Raw genomic sequence first — 14,271 nt, 5'->3', positions numbered from 1 at the left:
TCACGATATTCCAGACAGCCTGAGTTATCTTGGGGTCGTATGTCCCCGTATCTGGCCAGCCTACCCCTAAGGTTGGCAACTCTAACTCACAGAGGGTCTGAAGCCTCTGTGGGGTTAGCTTAGCACCATACTGGCCAGAGAACCCTGTTCTAAAATTTGTCGTCATGCATCGGAGGGGGGTGCATGGTCAGGACAGTGATGAGCCCATTTTCGCGGGCTTCTTTTGGGTCCCTTGCTTGCTACTCGTGTCTTCCTCTTTCTGTAGTATAGCCAATTTTGGAAAGCCTCAAATTCAAATTTGGCCCTCTTTAAAGCAGGTTTTAGCAGGGCTTCTGCAGCCAGGTCCTGTAAGGACCAGAAAATTGAATTGGTGGGTCAGTCTCTAGTTCTAGTCAAAGGAACAGAGGGTAAGGGCCAGGGTATGGTGGCGGTCTTTCTCCCCGCAAACTGCAACTGGCGAGAATAAGCACTATGGAGGTTTAGCGCTGCTCGTGCATAATCCTCCTTTTTATAAATTTTAGTGGCCAGTTGCTTCGGAAAGGTCAGGAAGTGACAAAACAGGTGGATCAAGAGGTCCGCTGGATGTGTGTTTTGGACCCATCACACTCGGTAGAGTGCACAGAAGTGGTGCCAGTCAGTCTCTATTGGGCGGTGGCAGCCGACCTTCCAACAACCAGGATGGTGCCAATATGCCTCTTTGTGATGCACCATCAGGTACCACCCATAACAACACTGGACACTTTCATGGCAGAATAAGCAGTTATCTTTTTTCCATCCCAGGCTGGAAAAGAGCACTCATAAACTCTGATCTAGGGCTTTGTTCCCCACAACTCCAAAGAAACTACCTCCAAGGTGTCGAGGGCACAACTGCCTTCCTGACATGGAATCAAGCCCAGCACAGGCAAAAGTACTCTTTTCCTGGTGGCGGTGGCTGGCAGAAATTACAGGCCACAATGACCATAACAAGGAAGAGAATAAAGACAACCAGGGTTAAGACTATCTGCCACATGGCAAAGGAAGAGGGAGTGAGGCCTCAGTGATAGAAGAAGAAGATGAGGAAGAAGGAGAAGAGAGTAATTTCTGCTGGGGTGTAATCAATAAAAGTTCCCTGCATCCAGTGGTTCGTGAACCACTGTAAGATATCCCCTACCTCAAGGAAAGATGGCCTGAACCAGTGTATGTCTGCTAGCAGGAGTCTAATAAAACTGACAAATTTACAGACAAGACAGGACCACATACATGAGTGACAGACAAGGGTTAGGTGCCCCCCAGATGGGAGACCAGTCTGATGCCTGCTGGGCCACGTTCCCAGAGGAATGTTTCAGGGGCATCTTGGCTAAGGTGTACCCGTATAATCCCCAGGCCTGGTCACCTCAGGATGGAGGTCTGAGTAGGACAGCTCTGAGGTGAATCACTGTTATGCCTTATGATGTTCCCATGGAACCGCAGGTGAAGGCCCACACAAGCCCCATAGCTTTTCAGCCATGGCACTACATATATACATATTCGCTCTTCCATTCACGCAGAGTTTATGGAAAACAATTGAATGCTGATACCCACTGCACCAGCCACCAGAAGGCTGATACCCACTGCGCCAGCCACCAGAAGGCTGATACCCACTGTGCCAGCCACCAGAAGCCTCAAGCGATGACTTGGTGAGGCCTGCCTGGTCACAGTTGCAATGACTGCGTCCAGTCCCCTGACTCAGGCCCCCTTGAACTAGTTCCCAGCTTACAGACCAGATTATAGAACAGACTACAGAACAGACTTACCTCTGGAGGTTTTCAGGACCCTGAGGAATTTTGGGTGAATGTTGGCTGGGTGGTCACTTATCCTCCACAGTGGCACTCTGGGGCCCTGGGACAGCTCAGGGGGTGCCTCCCCTAGATGCCCCCAAGGTTGGGAGCAGCCGCCTGGGCAAGGCTCTGAGATGGCTTTTGTCTGGTGTTAAACAAAAAGACAAGATCTCGCTGGGGCCTCCAAATGAAGATTAGATCAAGTATAAAAATTAACACCAAGACAAAGTATGCCAAATTGCAGGGTCTTTATTGCCAGCAGCAACAGAGGACTCACGTCTCTCCAACCCGTGGCCCCGAGCTCAGGAGGGAGCTAGGCTTTTAAGCTGAAAAACCACATCCTGGAAGAGGGTGAGGGGATGCAGGGCAAGCAACTTTACAGAAGCTTATTCTGGCAATTACTGATAAGCAAAGGCCAGCAATTCTGGCTGTTACTGATGAGAAAAGGCAAGCAGCTTTACATAGTGGGCATTTTTCAGAGCAAGCTAGCAGTTTTTATTTACAGAAGCCAAGGTCAGTAGTTATTGTGAGGAGAATGGGGCAGCTGTTACAACTTATTTTTGGAAAAACAGCTTTGTCTTGTATAAAATGGCGTTGCTCAGGTTCTAACTCTAAGCCAGCTATAGCACAACTGCTGCTAGGGCTTTAACGCAGGTCGGCCACCTTTCGGTGGTGTTATCTAGTTGTTTAGATAGGTAAGCTATGGAGGCAAAGCAAGGAGGACCTTCTTTTTGTTATCCAAGGACACCAAGGGCTATTCCATGGTTTTTGGCCATGTAGAGTGAAGGGCTGTGAGATGCCAGGCAAAGATGGAGCAGGAGTGGTTATGAGGGTGGTTTTAAGTTTATGGAGGCTAAGCATTATGTTGAATTTAGAATTTAGGAGCTCATTTAGAGGGCCTTTGGCTGCTTCATAGAGGGAGCAGGCTAGGAGGGCACAGTTAAGAATTTATATTCTGAATAAGCCTGCCAGGCCTAAGAAAGAAAAGATTTCAGCTGGGGGCAGTGTCATGCCTGTAAACCCAACACTTTGGGAGGCTGAGGTGGGCAGATCACAAGGTCAGGAGTTTGAGACCAGCCTGACCACCGTGATGAAACCCCATCCCTACTTAAAATACAAAATTAGCGGGGCATGGTGGCACATGCCTGTAATCCCAGCTACTTGGGAGGCTGAGGCAAGAGAATCGCTTGAACTCAGGAGGCAGAAGTTGCGGTGAGACGAAATTGTGCCATTGCACTCCGGCCTGGGCATCAAGAGTGAAATTCCCCATCTCAAAAAAATTGCTAGAACCTGGGAGGCGTGAGCCGGAGTCAACTTAGTGCTACTCAGTTTGCGCCTCAGGGAGAGAACGAGCATCAATCTCAAAAAAAAAAAAAAAAAAAAAAAAGGAAGCGGGGTGGAGGTAGATTTATCTATTAATGCTGCCCACGCTGGGGTCATGACTTGGGCCCTGGGGGAGAGAGAGTTGGACTCCTAAGTCCGTCACTGTTGGAGAGGACAGTTGTGCTTTGGACGGGAAACCCTATATCCTTTACCAAATTTAAAGGAGTAATAGTGTGAGTCTGAGAGTCCTCTGTGGGGTGCTACAGGGGAGGAGGTTGTCCATATACTGGAGGAGTAGGTTAGGGGAGACATCAAGGGAAGTGCAATCTTGAGCTAGAGCTTCTCCAAAGAAATGGGGGCTATCTCTAAAGCCTTGGGGGAGGAATGTCCAAGTAAGGTGTCATGACTGGAGGGTTTCAGGGTCGGTCCAAGTAAAAGCAAAAAGATTTTCGGAGTCAGGGTGCAGAGGAATGGTAAAAAAAAAAAAAAGGCATCCTTTAGCTCTATGGCCGAATAATGGGTGGCGACTGGAGGGATAAGAAAAAGGAGCATCTAGGGACTGGAAACTACTGGATGGATGAGGACTGCCAGACTGATGGCCTGGATGTTTTGGACTAGCCAATATGAGCCATCTGCCTTTGTGACAGGAAATATAGGGGTATTGTATGGAGAATGAGTCAGCCTAAGGTAGCCTTTCTAGAGGAGTCTGTTTACAATGGACCATAAGCCTTTAGGTGTGTTAATGAAATGAGATACTGAGAGACATTAGGAAATTTGGAGGAGTCTTTTAGCTGGAATTGATTGGATCATGGTGAGCTGCTAGGAAGGGATAGTTGTATCCCACACTATTGGATTAACAAGAGAAGCAGGGAATGGATATTGAGGGGAGGCCTCGAGGGCTGGCGTGGTAGTGGAGAGGAGAGAATCTGGTTGTGGGGAACAGAAAAAGGTGACAGAAGCTTTGAATTTGGTTAGGTCTCTGCCTAGGATGGGGGTAGGGCAATGAGGCATGATAAGAAAAGAATATGAGAAAACAGTATCAAATAGAGAATAAATAAGATGTCCGATGGCGTGTGGGCACGAAATGAGTCCATCAACCCCCACAACTGAGACCTAAGAGGAATGAGTGGGTCCTGAAAATTCTGGCAAAGGTGGCCCCAATACTGATTAAAAAAGAGATTGGCTTACTCGCTACTAGAAGAGTTACCCTGGGCTTCAATGCAGTAATGGCAGATGGTGCCAGGGGCCCTGGAACTCGTTAGTTTTCAGTAGGTAGGCTGAGAAGGTGTGGAAGTGCAAGCAATTATTCACTTTTCATTTTGCTTAAGGGTTGGTGGCTCTGAGGTCCAGCCTTTTCTGTCTGTCTGTTGAGAGAACAGTCAGACTTCCAGTGGCCTGTCTGCTGGCAGACTGGGCAAGGACTTTTTAGCACTTGTGGGTTAGGACATGCCTGCGCCCAGTGACCTACTTTGCCACATTTAAAACAAGGCCCAGGAGGGCTACTGCTATTGGGTGTTTTGTGCCCTTAGGTACTACGGCTGGGCTGATGGATAGAAGCACATGCTCTTTGTCCTCTATCTAATTTACTTTGCTCATCCCTGTTATTGAAGACTTTAAAAGCCAGGTTAAGGAGGTCTTGTTTTGTTTGTTTGTTTGCTTTTGAGACAGAGTTTTGCTCTTGTTGCCCAGGGTGGAGTGCAATGGTATGATCTTGGCTCACTGAAACCTCCATCTCCCAGGTTCAAGTGATTCTCCTGCCTCAGCCTCCCAAGTAGCTGGGATTACTGGCATGCGCTACCACACCCAGCTAATTTTATATTTTTAGTAGAGATGGGGTTTCTCTATGGTGGTCAGGCTGGCCTTCAACTCCTGACCTCAGGTGATCCGCCCGCCTTGGCCTCCCAAAGTGCTGAGATTACAGATGTGAGCCACCACGCCTGGCTTTGATATGGGGTTTGAGGGCCATCATCAGCCTTTTTAAGTTTGTGCCAGATGCTGGGGGCAGATTGGGAGATAAAATGGGTATTAAGAACAATAGTTCCTTCTTGGGAGTCAGGGTTAACACGAGTATATTTTTGGAGGGCCTCTGCAAGGTGGGAAAGGAATTGGGCAGGATTTTCATCTGCTCTTTGGTAAATTTCTTTGAGGTTTTCAAAATTCACAGCCTTACAGGCAGCTTTGTTAAGGCCTGCAATGAGGCAAGTAATCATATGGTTACAGGATGCCCGGCCAGGGTCTGTGGGTTGGTGTTCCCATGAAGGCTGTTCCCGGGCAATGGCAGTGGCTTCTATGGGCTTAGTAAAATTTTGATGATGAAGATCATCAGCATGTGCCTGGGCTGCAAGCCACACTCTTTCCTTCTCGACCAGAGGGTTAGAAGAGAGGATAATATGGAGATCATGCCAAATGAGTTAATAAGACTAGGTGAGATATTTAAATTCTCTGATATAAGTATCGGGATCAAAGGAGAAAGACTCAAGATTTTTTTTCAAACTGGGAGAGATTGGAGAGGGAGAAGGGGATGTGGACTTGGGGACTTGGATGATCCCTTTGGTTTCTGCTATCTCCCAGAGGGGAAGCAAGGGAGCTGGTTGCTAGGCATGTTGGGCTCACGATTGGGTAAGGAGTGGGGTTGGAGAGGTCTCTGAGTCAGAAGCAGGGTGGTTGGAGAGAGCAAGGAAAAGTAGTAGGGCCAGAGCAGGGCGTACAATGAAGGATCATGATGCTCTAGTGGGGGATTAAGATTCGGTCAAGGAAGAGGAAAATTGGCAGGGTCAAAAAAAGAGGAGTCATCTGCTGGGGCTATGGGGAGTGTGGCAGGAGATGAGTCAGGTTTGGAGAGGGTGAGGAGGATTTGGAAAGTAGAACAGGGTGGGCAGAGAGAAGGATGACTATGGAGAGTGAAGAAAGCCTGAACATAAGACCATTTCCCATTGTGATGGCAAAAGTTGTCTCAGTCTCTAAGTATATTGAAATCAAAAGTGCCATTTTCAGGCCACTGGGAGCCATTGTCTAATTTGTATTGAGGCCAAGTGGTATTGCAGTAAGATATATGCCTCTTAGAACAGACCTCTGAACAGAGGCCAAGGGCACTGAGATTACACAGGAGACACCAAAGGGGATAGTTTAGGGAGGGGTAGACTGAGAGGCTCCCATAGTGAATGGGGGAGGGAGGTAGGGGAAGAAGAGACTGCCGATGACAAGGACAGCGGGGACATCCCCTGTCCAACGGGCTTTGTACAGAATAGAGGAGGTAGCCTCCAAGTCAGGCTGGAAGAATTGGAGGTCTGGAGGCTGGAGGAAGCTCTTGGCCCAGCGCTGGGTCTTTCAGGAAGGCGGAGATGGTCAAGGGTCCCGGGTAAACTGCAAGAGTCTCTCTTACTCACCCCAGCAAAGGCTCTGATGGTGAACTAGGTCACCAACAATAGGATAGTCTGGGAGATCCTCCGGATCTTTGGCAGGTTCGGGAAGGGGAGGGTGGGCGGAAGAGGGGTAATAGGAAAGGGAGGGAGGCCACATATATATATATATAGAGAGAGAGAGAGAGAGAAAGAGAGAGAGAGAGCGCAACCTCTAAGGGTGTCCAGCCAGAGTCTACCCCATCCTGGGTTTTGGCACCAAAATCTAAGGTCAACGGAGAGAAAGGATGAGAAGACCCAGTCAGGCAGGCAAGTTTTTTGACCTGCCAGTCTGCTCCATAACAGTCAGAAGAGGCAGCCCCAAGCTTACAAAATGAGAGGGTTTATGTGGGGTGAGAGGGGCCTAAGGAAGTCTCTGGATGGAGGTATCTATCAGCTTGTAACAAGCACCGAGATAGTTTACCAGCTTTTGACAAATTTACAATACATCATCCTGTGACTTTCATGGCAGCAATTTGAAAAAAAAAAAAAAAAAAAAAAAAAACAGGAATTTACATGCATGTGTAAAACAGAAATTTACAAGTGCCTTTCTTATTACCTCCCCCGTGCTATCCAGATGGCTATAATCAGGCTTTGCTCATGGTAGCACATCTGGTAGCCTTGCTGAGGCACCTAGATAAGAGTTTAGGAATGTGGCTGCAGAGCAATCAGGGTGGGGGTCAGCTGCATTGAGGGGTTTTCTGGGGCAGCTTGTCCCTAACAGTTGGCCAACTTAGAGAACAGCAGTGCTTATTGGAAAATATGCATATCTTTTTATTTTATTTTTTTTTTTGAGATGGAGTCTCACTCCGTTGCCCAGGCTGGAGTGCAGTGGCATGATCTTGGCTCACTGCAACCTCTGCCTCCCGGGTTCACGTGATTCTCCTGCCTCAGTCTCCCAAGTGGCAGAGACTACAGGCATCCACCACCACACCCAGCTAATTTTTTTGTATTTTTAGTAGAGACAGGGTTTCTCCATATTGGTCAGGCTGGTCTCAAAACTCCTGACCTCTTGATTTGACTGCCTCGGCCTCCCAAAGTGCTGGAATTATAGGTGTGAGCCACTGCACTGGGCCAGAAGAGATACATATCTGACTCAAATGTCAAATCAGGCAATCCTATTACTCGGGACATTCTCCCATCCTTACCCTACTCACTAACGTGCTCAAAGCTCTCCCTCCCAGAAGACACTGGACTATGCCCTGCTGTGTGTCCCTGGTGTTTTTCTTCTTTGCAAATTCTTGCACTGCCTCCCTGTGGTAGGGTTTTTTGTTGTTGTCTTTTAAAATTGTTTTTCTGCCTGAACAAATATGAGAGAATTCAGAAAACAGGCATTATTTTTGTCTTTTTCTCTAAATACAGCCATCCAATTGACTGACCAGGAAGAACTGGGGTTGGGGAAAGAAAACCTTAAAGTCCCAAAAGGCTCTGTTTGTACGGAAAGGGTAAACCAGGATATTCCTCTCAGCCTCAGGGCATTCAGCTGAGAAGCTACATTCTGTTTGTATGGAAAGGTTCTGTTTGTATGGAAAGGGTAAACCAGGATATTCCTCTCAGCCTCAGGGCATTCTCCTGAGAAGCTACATTCCCACACATCAGGGTGTCCTCTGGAAAGAGATTACCAAGGGGCTGATATTCTTCCAAAAGACATAGCTATTGTGTTTATCTTGGGTTATCCCAAAACAGTCCTGATGTATTGTAAATTTGTCAAAACTCAAGACTGAAAAAAGAGCAGAATGTGGCTGAGGAAACTCTGTTCCATCAAGTTTCCAAACAGAAACCTAAATTTAAACATGTCCTGATAAGGCATTTGTGCCTAGGGAAGATAAAAAAAGAAAAAGAAGAAAGATTTTTTTGACAGTGGAATGTAAGGGGGTTATTTTTTGCTTTCCTCTCATGAAATATTTACAAATAGAAAAGTACAATAAAAAAGAAAAAGATAATGTGAATTGGAGGGGAGGAGTTGGTTTTGGGGAATGTTAAAAAGAAACTGGAAATTTAAGATTTTACTGCAAGCCAAGTTAGGCTGGCAGAAACAGAGTAGTGGATTTGAGACCCTGCTTGACACACATTTGGAAAACACAGGAAAAAACAGTGCCTCTGATTAAAATTAAAATAATTAAACAGAAGGTAATTAGACTCAAGTGGCTCTAGGGATCTAGGTTCCTGTGTAACAACAACAATAACAACAACAAAAATCTAACTCAAATCCATAACTGGAATCCATATCTTGTTAGTTACTACCTTAGGAGAAAACAAAATTCAGGCTTAATCAACCATAAATCTCCAATTAATCTGATTATATAACCAGAAAATTTTCTCCTGGACACTCCAAATGAAGCGACTTCATAACTGTACCCAATCAATTCTTTAATTTGCTTTGCTTCCTCCCAAACCATAAAGCCTTTTCTTTCTTTTTTCTTTTTCTTTCTTTTTTTTTTTTGAGACGGAGTTTTCCTCTTGTTGCCCAGGCTGGAGTGCAATGGTGCGATCTCAGCTCACTGAAACCTACCCTCCTGGGGTTCAAGCGATTCTCCTGCCTCACCCTACCAAGTAGCTAGGATCACTGGCATGCACCACCACGCCCGGCTAATTTTGTATTTTTAGTAGAGATGGGATTTCTCCATGTTGGTCAGGCTGGCCTCGAACTCCTGACCATATGTGATCCGCCTGCCTCGGCCTCCCAAAGTGTTGGGATTACAGGCACGAACCAACCACGCCCGGCTAAAGCCTTTCTTTAAGACCCTCTAGTAGTCCCTAATGACAAACCATGTCTAGGGGTTACCCCATTGGTTAATCACTGTTTGCTCATATAACTCTTTAATGGTGCGCCTCCGTTTATTTTTGAACAGGGTGAAGTAGGGACTGGGGACCCCAAAGACCACAGCTCCATCCACGCAGGACACCTGCACTCAGCCAGCATCTTTCCCTGATGCCCTTCTCCTCATCACCTCACAACCTGGGGAAGATGCGGGGCCGCGGGCGCAGAGCTGCAAGCCGCTGGAGCCAAAGCCGCAGCTTTGCTGAAACCGGACAGGACGCCCGAGGTCCCTGCACCGCAGGAGACTGAGGGCTGAGCTACGTGGAACTCAGGCTCACAGAGTCGGTCCCGCCACCTCCATTTCTGGCCAGCTCCGATGAGACTTCCCCCGTGTCCGGATGCCCTGCCCCACACACTCACCATTTTGCGGCTTCAGAGCTGTCCTCCGGTCTTAGCTATGAATGTTCTAATACCAGTAGGTCACAGAGCGATGGAGGGTGAGGCTGAGGCTGTGGCAGAATCACCAAGACCTCCAGGAAAAAGGACACAGGACAGTAAAGCAAGGACCTCAAGCTCTGGCTGGAACAACACAAAGACCCCGCCAGATACCAGGAGCCGCCCCTTCCTCTCTGGTTGTGAATCTGATTGGACAGTTCCCACCCCAGCGTCTTGATTGGATAGGGCTCCGGGTTCCCCGCCCTCAGGCCTTGAGTGACAGAAGATGCGACCGGACAGTGCACTGAATGAGGCAAGAATGACAGCAGGCTCTTGGCCACTGTCATTTTCAGAAAGGGCTTTCTGTCTGTGCTGGGTTTAGTTATCCCCAGCGGTAATTTTTTAATCTTGTGTTTAAGGTTATGTCCACTTATAAACTGTATACGCACATATGTATGTTGTTTATAAATGGAAACTCTATAATAATTACTATTTTAATATTTAATATTTCATACTTTTTTGGCCTCTGATCTTCTAAGTAGGCAACCTGAGATTTTAGAAGAAAAGCAAACCTCTAAGAAACAAAATGTGTTAGGGTCGGGCGTGGTGGCTCACTCCTGTAATCCAAGCACTTTGGAGGCCAAAGCAGGCGAATCACCTGAGGTCGGGAGTTCAAGACCAGCCTGACCAACATGGTGAAACCCCGTCTTTAAAACAAAAAAAAAACAATTAAAAAAAAAAAATTAGAAATAAGGTGTGCCAGGCAGTAGCTCACGCCTGTAATCCCAGCACTTTGAGAGACTGAGGCGACTGGATCACCACAGGTTGGGAGTTAGAGATCAGCTTGGCTAACATGATGAAACACCCTTTCTACTAAATATACAAAATTAGCTGGGCCTGGTGGAGTGTGCCTGTAATCCCAGCTACTCCGGAAGCTGAGGCAGGAGAATCGCTTGAACCTGGGAGGTGGAGGTTTCAGGGAGCCAGAATCTCGCCTCTGCACTTCAGCCTGGGCGACAGAGAGAGACTCGGTCTCCAAAACTAAAAAAGAATAAGATAAAAAAAGAAATAAAATGTTAGCTGTGGGTGAATTTTAAACATTTTAGTGACCACATTAAATATATATATATTTTTAAAAAGCGAAATTGTTTGTTATTCTTTAACCTGGTATATCCAAAATATTATTATTTTAACCCATTTATGCCTGAGGTTGCAATTTTTAAAATTTTTGCAATCATACCTTGGCAATGAATGACCTTAAGCAGTAGGATATAAATAACTCCCACATGTTTAGCGTTCCAACAATGGAACACTAGGAATAAATGTTATCAATATATAATTATTGTTATTATTATTTTGAGATGGAATTTCTCTCTTGTTGCCAAGGCTGGAATACAATGGCATGATCTCAGCTCACAGCAACCTCTGCCTCCTGGGCAGAGGTTCAAGCAATTCTTCTGCCTCAGCCTCCCAAGTAGCTGGGATTACAGGTGTGTGCCACCACACCCAGCTAATTTTGAACTTATATTATAGATGGGGTTTTGTTATATTTATCAGGCTGATCTTGAACTCCTGACCTCAGGTGATTCACCTATCTCGGCCTCCCAAAGTGCTTGTATTATAGGGTGAGCCATCTTGCCCAACCCAATAGATAATTATTAATAAAATGATTTTTGATCCTAAATCATCTTAATTCACTCTATTTCATATCTGCAGCACATCTCATTTTAAATCAGCCACATTCCAAGTACCAAGTAGCCTCAAATGGCAAGCAGCTGACACATTGAAGTGCATCTCTGAGAGCTCTGAGTCTCTTACCTCAAAGAGGTAAAGGACCTAAATATCCCTTTTCTAGTAGAAGTGAGAGAACAACCTCTCTCAATAAACTCTGTTCAGCCCAAGGGTGGGAGGGACAGTGCCCTTAAAGCATCAACTGCAAGCAGGAAGTGTCTGCATGTAGACAACTGTGTTCCAGTTGCTGTTTGGATTTCAAAAATCCTGTTTGGATTTCTCTTCCAAATATCAGACAATAAACAATGGATGATAGGGCCTCAGAAAGAGGAAATCCATGTCTTCAGGTCTCTTCACAGTGTTGACCTCCAAAGTCTAGATGTGGAGGGAACAGATTAAAAGCTGATATGGTTTGGCTTTTTGTCCCAACCCAAATCTCATCTTGAATTGTAATCCCCACAAGTCAGGGAAGAAGCCTTGTGGGAAGTGATTGAGTCGTGGGGGCAGACTTCCCCCTTGCTGTTCTCTGATAGAGTTCTCAGGAGATCTGGTTATCTGATGCGTGGTGCTTTCTCTCTCCTTCACTCTCTCCTGCCACCTTGTGAAGACATGCCTTGCTTTCCTTTTGCCTTCTGCCATGTTTGTACATTTCCTGAGGCCTCCCCAGCCATGAGAAATTTTGAGTCAATTAAATCACTTATCTTCATAAAGGTGTCCAAAACTAAAAAAGAATAAGAATAAAAAAAGAAATAAAATGTTAGCTGTGGGTGAATTTCAGGTAGTTCTTTATAATAGTGTGAAAATAAATTAATACTCAATCTCAGGTAGTTCTTTATAGCAGTGTGAAAATAAATTAATTCAAAGGTCAACTTCTTATTTTGCTGTTTGGCCATGGAGCTAATTGTCCGGCTGTTGCTTATGTTTTTCTCCTGTGGTGTGCTGTGTGAGTTTAAGCACCAATCATATGCATCTACATCTACTTGCTCTTCTGTGTAACTCTATACCATCTAACAGATATCTAACTTTTTTTTTTTTGAGATGAAGTTTTTCTCTTCCGTCAGGCTGGAGTGCAGTGGCTCAATCTCGGCTCACTGGAACCTCTGCCTCCTGGGTTCAAGCGATTCTTCTGCCTCAGCCTCCTGAGTAGCTGGACTACAGGTGCGCCCCACCACACCTGGCTAATTTTTTGTATTTTAGTAGAGATTTTCACCATGTTGGCCAGGATGGTCTTGATCTCCTGACCTCAGAATGCTGCCCACCTAGGACTACCAAAGTGCTGGGATTACAGGCATGAGCCACCGTGCCTGGCTCATAATATGTGTTTTAGGAAGCTCTGCTCCAATGAAAATAGTTTCTAAAATACCTGATTTTTTTCATCATACCCAAAGAGTGGGACAGCTTCTGTCCCATGCTCTGAAATATCCTAAGAATTCTAATTTAATCTTCCTTCAAGTTTATACTTTGAGCTGAAGTCCATCTTATGATTTGTAATAGGCTGAATAATCTGACAGCTCTTCCATTGCTATTGGAGAACATGAGACTATTTGTATTGTAATAACCTACCCTAGGCTAGCATAACTGACTCCATGTTAGCTGTAAACCCCAACCTGGCTTCCCCCTCTTTACCACAGCCCCTTTGGGTGCATAACTGGGTCATGCGCACTTAGGAGGATTGAAGCGTTCTTAACACTTGTCACCATTGTAACTGCATCCTGCTTGACATACCTCCCCCTGCTATTGTAAGAAAAAAGTTTCCCTTTGATCATCGTGTAGAAGGAGCCTGATCGCCCCGCTTCTTGGTAATTGTATGGAAACCACCTATGTCCGCAGCCCCTTGCTCTAACCTGCTTTTCTGCTTCTGTAAAATTCTGCTTCAGCTAGGTACTTCCCTCCCCTACCTAAATTAAGGTATAAAAGATAATCAGGCCACTTCCTCAGGGTCGAGACAATTTTGAGCATTAGCCGTCTCTAGGTTGCTGGCAAATCAATAAAGGAGTCTTAATTTGGAACTCAGAGTGTGGCACATTCCTTCTAACTCACTCGGTTACAACAGTGTATTTGAGAAACTCTGTATTAAACTATTTTAAATCCTTTCTACATCATTTATGCAATGTGTGAAAGCTGTAGTGATCTGGAAATTTGGTTTCAAAATCTCAGAAACACCAGATAAAGATGTGTGTTTTCTGATTTATGAATTCCTATTCTGTGAGGGTTTCAAATGTGTTTCTAGAGATATTTATACTCAGTAACTTTATTAGAACACTAAGTATCTCTCTAAATGTAAAAAAATCTATCTTTTAATTTTCGGTGTTTTAATATAAATTGAGATAGGTAATAACACTATATGACCTTTTTTTTTTTTTTTTTGAGACAGAGTCTTGCTCTGTCACCAGGCTGGAGTGCAGTTGTGTGATCTTGGCTCACCGCAAACTGCCTCCCAGTTCAAGTGATTCTCCTGCCTCAGCCTCCCGAATAGCTGGGATTACAGGCATGCACCACCACACCCAGCTAAATTTGTATTTTCAGTAGAGACAGGGTTTCTCCATGTTGGTAAGGCTGGTCTCCAACTCCCGACCTCAGGTGATCTCCCACCTCAACCTCCCAAAGGGCTGGGATTACAGGTGTGTGCCACCCCACCCGGCCATGACCAAATTTCTTATGGTAATGTAGATTAATCCATTTACTGCATATGTATATACATTTTATTTTATTTTATTTTATTTTGAGACGAAGTCTCACTCTGTTGCTAGGCTGGAGTGCAGTGGCACAATCTTGGCTCACTGCAGCCTCCACCTCCAAGGTTCAAGCAATTCTCCTGCCTCAGCCT

This window comes from Cebus imitator, unplaced genomic scaffold, assembly GCF_001604975.1.
Source record: "Cebus imitator isolate Cc_AM_T3 unplaced genomic scaffold, Cebus_imitator-1.0 Scaffold775, whole genome shotgun sequence".
Lineage (NCBI taxonomy): Eukaryota > Metazoa > Chordata > Mammalia > Primates > Cebidae > Cebus > Cebus imitator.
This window is presented reverse-complemented; position numbering follows the sequence as displayed.